Genomic DNA, 4,428 nt, shown 5'->3' on the forward strand with positions numbered 1-4,428 from the left:
CTCAGGGTCCTGGGATCAAGCCCCACACTGGGCTCCCTGTTCAGCGGGGAGCCGCTTCTCCCTCTCCTTCTCCTCCTCCCCCTGTTCCTGCTCTCTCTCTGTCAAATAAATAAATCAAATACTTTTAGACCCATTATTTTTTTTTTAAGAATTTTCATTTGTTCATTTATTTGAGAGAGAGCATGAGCGGTTGGGGTGGGGTGGGGGGAGTATGGGCAGAGGGAGAGGGAGAAGCAGGCTCCCCGCTGAGCAGGGAGGCCGATGCAGGGCTGTTCCCAGAACCTCGGGGTCATGACCTGAGCTAAAGGCAGATGCCTAACCTACTGAGCCTCCCAGTTGCCCCCAAACCCATTATTTTACAATGAGAGAAAAACACATTAAATTGAAAACCAATAGAAATGAATATATTTGCATCACCTTTCAAGTGTTGTGTATATCTTCCACAAGCTAAGGGAATTAAGTTGTGACATTTACTCAACACTCACTATGTGCCCAGCATTGTGACAAACACCTTATGTCTACTATCTTATGTACTCATCCTCAGATCCTTGCGAAGCATCTGTTATTATTTCATTTTACAGATAGAAAATTGAAACTTGTTTGTTTCCAGCAAATACAAAAGAGTCATAAATATAAAAAATAGATGCGGCCACCTGAGATCTTGTCTCCAACAAACGCAAAACCCATAAAACGTCAAAAATAGATACAGTGCTTAGTGCCAGAATGTGCTTCAGCGGTTAAAACAGAACTCTGAGTCGAAAATATGTTTACATTCACATTTTATTTAAATTTATCTTTTAACTGAAAAGGGAGTCATCTGGGACTAATTTAAGTTCTTCAAGACCTAGTGGTCTTGATAAGTCCATTTATCAAGCATGTTTTATGGAATAATTCAGACAAGCGTGTTTGGCAAGCGGTGATTATCACATGGAGTACCAAAAACTGATAAAGTCTGGCCTACATAGACTAGACTAGACTAGATGTAGCGCAGGAGAGCTGTTTTTCCAGTTTGGTTGTAAACTCTTGTTCTGTAGAGTCCGAGACTATGCAGCTACGCTGCATAAACTATAGGATGGACATCCCAGCTCTGAGCTGTGAATGTTTCCAGATAGTGCCAAAGAAAATGAAAAGAATTTAACCTTCCTATCCTGGGGTTTCTAGAAGCAATGTGACTTGCATGTAAAGCCAAGTTACTATGTATTTGAGAGTCATATGGCTCAATACATAGTGACTAATGTCATTTTTTCCTCTACTTATAAGACACAATGAAAAACAAAATAGGTTTTAGTTTGGCTCTTAATAAATCTCAAATTATGCAGAAGTAAAAAGTTCATTAAAGATCCATGGTTTCCATTAAGAATTTCCTTCCTTTGGGTGGTGTGGGGTTTTGTTTGTTTGTTTGTTTGTTTGTTTTGGCTTGTTTTTTTGTTTTGTTTTGTTTTGTTTTGTTTTAAGAAAACTTCCCCTCCCCACAATAAATAAACCACAAAACAACTTTTCCCCTCTTTATATGTGTTGAGAGAGAATTAACTTCTTGAATGGCAATTGTGTTTTCCTTGCATTCCTGACACACTGTGTCCTATACCTGACAGCCACAAGGTAGGAAGGCAGCTGAGTTATTCAAAGAAGCATTCTGTTCCTGATCTTGCCATTCAGTATCACAGGGTGTGATGAAAACTGGAACAAATATGGAAATCATAAAGGTGCCAGAACATTACATTTAAAAAATGGAATTATTTGAGTCAATCTGGAATGTCTGGTTCTTTTGGTTTAGGCCTCATGGGTAGCATTGTGCTTCAAAAACAACTGGAATTGGCTACCAGGATTCCAGAAGGGTAACATAATCTCGTACCTTTGTGGAGAGATGCTTATCTTTGTCTACTGTGAGCAGAAAGAGGCTGGATTCCTCCACCTTTTCATGTTTCAGGATGAAAATTGTTCAAATAAGTTCCAAACCTGAGTGGAATTTGGAAACAAGAATGAGAGGATGTAATTTCTCAGTCCTTTTCAGTTCATGCTGGTCTCTTTCTCTCTCTCTCTCTCTCTTTTTAATAAATGCCCCAGCATGAATCAAATCCTCTTTAGATATGGAAATAGGGGACTTGGGGGAGGCTCATCCTCACGCTGCCCCTTCTGTGATTTGGCAATCAGAGAGAAGGGCTCAGGGTTAGTGATCCTGACCACAAGCCTCCGGCCCTGTGAGGAGATGGAGACACTTAAAGAATGAGACACAGGAGTGGCAGGGGCTCACCGACCCTGCTGGAAAATGCAGCCTGGACCCCGGCGACCCCTGCCCCCTGCCAGTGATGCTGCTACTCCCACAAAGGCCTCCATGGAGGGCTGTGACCACAGGGGCTTCTCCTCGGTCACCGACACACAACGTTGTAGGGGTGTTGTCCAACCTTAGGGTTGGGGAAAACCAGAGGGAATTACAACACACGAAGGAAGGAATTTTAAGCTGTGTCATCCAACAAAGGGAAAAAAAAAATCCCCATCAAGTTAAGGGGACACACCCCAACTCCTAACCTTATTGACTTCTTGTCCATTAGTGCAGTGAATCCCCAGGCACCTTTGGGAGTCTCCCTGTGGGGTTGGTCTAATTCCATCATTCCCCCTTTTCTCAGTGCATAGACCTCCTCCATGCCTGGTCTATCCCACCTAGGAGAAGACTCTAATGGCTCCAGCATGCCTTGTAGGAGTCTAGGGGTCTGTTCCTTTGAAAGCATCTCCTTCACTCAAGGTTACAGACATACCCCCAGATTCTTCTACTTTGGGATGAGCATATGTACTCACACACATGCCTCTCAACCTTCAAGGCACATGTAGACCATAGAGTGGGGCTTGAAGCTGCATTTCTTACAAGCTCCCAGGTGATGCTGCTGGTGTGGTCAGTGGTCCACATCCTGCATAGTGAGGAGCTAATCAATATTCAATCCATATTCAACGGTCTTCAATTATCCCTAAATATCTTTGACAGTTTTCATTCTTTCTTTCTTTCTTCTTTCTTTCTTTCTTTCTTTCTTTCTTTCTTTCTTTCTTTCTTTTCTTTCTTTCTTCTTCTTTCTTTTTTTTTTTTTTTTTAAATTCAGGACCTAATCAGGAATCATGCACTACATTTGCTTTATTTGGTTACACAAAGACCCAGGGACAGTGTTGACATTTCTCCTCGTGAGACCCTCCTCCATTAAATACCTAGACAAGGACCACACTCCTCACAGCCTCTGTGAGGGAGGGGCAGGGGAGAGAGTGAGGTTTGGTGCAGTTACACCTGAAAGGAGCCACCTGGGCCAGCGGTATCATGGCAACCCAGAACCGGAAGGAACCCCCTCCCCAAGTGTAGGAAAGCAAAGACGAGTCTTCTGAAGTGTTGGATTCAACTGCGTCTGCAAGGAGAAACCAGTAGTGGAATCACATGCTTGGCCACAGTCCCAGACCCACAGTAGAAGAATACTCAGTAGCCCCCCCCCCGGATTGCAAAGGGTGGAGGGACTGGCTGGTGTGAGGGATTTTTGTTCCAGAAAGTTGGAAAACTTGCACACCTGCAGTCGTGGTGGCTTTCCTTCCCTTCAGAGGCTACGTGCAGACTGACTGGAAGACAGCTGAAAAAAAGAAGGAAACAAGGCAAAAGGACAGATCAAGAAACGAGCGAATAAGGAATCTACAATATAAGCGAAGAAGCAACAGAATTTATCAAACAGAACGTTGTGACATCCAGAGGATTGGTGGGAGGCTTTTTGCTCCGTCTTGCACCTTCAGGATATGAATATTCTGTTACAGTGGAGTCGCCCATAAGGAAGAGAAAGGGTGGCAACAAGGTGGTTTCTCAACATCACTCGCCGCCGGATTCCAAGGCAGCGAGAAAAGGTGGCCAATACCAAACTCACAGCTTAGAGTCTTGCCATTGAAGTTTGGCCGCCTAGTATCTGCTATAGGGCATGTATATGATACTATTCCTGGGCAAAACATGGCTTTAATTTTTTTTTTGAAATCTGCATTTGTTTTTAAATTAGCCCATAAATGACTACCATTGGATGTAGATAGATATATATATAGAAAAAATGTGCTGGGTATATTCCCCAGTGAGATATTATAATTCGTTTTACTCAAATAAGATGTTACTCATTTTGCTTTAGAGTGTAGTGCCAGGAACTAAACATTTGTGTTAGAGCTTCAGCACTAAGGATGGCTCTTTTTTTAGAGAGATGTCTGCAATAAACTGGAGAACTGTAATGCCCTTTGTGGAAGGACTTAGAAGTGATAGAATTATTAAAGATACTGAACAGATTTAATTCAAGAGAGAACGAAAGAAAGAAAAAAGTAAAGAAAAGAAAAGCAGAGAAAAAAGGCCACCTGGAGTTGAGACCGTATGGTTAGGTTCCTGTGTGTGTGTGTGTGTGTGTGTGTGTGTGTGTGTGTGTGTTAAATGCA

The 4,428-nt window shown here is 42.6% G+C and overlaps 1 pseudogene; it reads left to right on the forward strand.

Annotated features, from left to right (window-relative positions):
* Positions 1 to 3,298: 3,298 nt before the first annotated feature.
* Positions 3,299 to 3,905, forward strand: LOC112908173 (FUN14 domain-containing protein 1 pseudogene; annotated as a pseudogene).
* Positions 3,906 to 4,428: the final 523 nt, after the last annotated feature.

The sequence above is a fragment of the Vulpes vulpes genome, chromosome 2 (assembly GCF_048418805.1).
Source record: "Vulpes vulpes isolate BD-2025 chromosome 2, VulVul3, whole genome shotgun sequence".
In the NCBI taxonomy this organism is placed as follows: Eukaryota; Metazoa; Chordata; class Mammalia; order Carnivora; family Canidae; genus Vulpes; species Vulpes vulpes.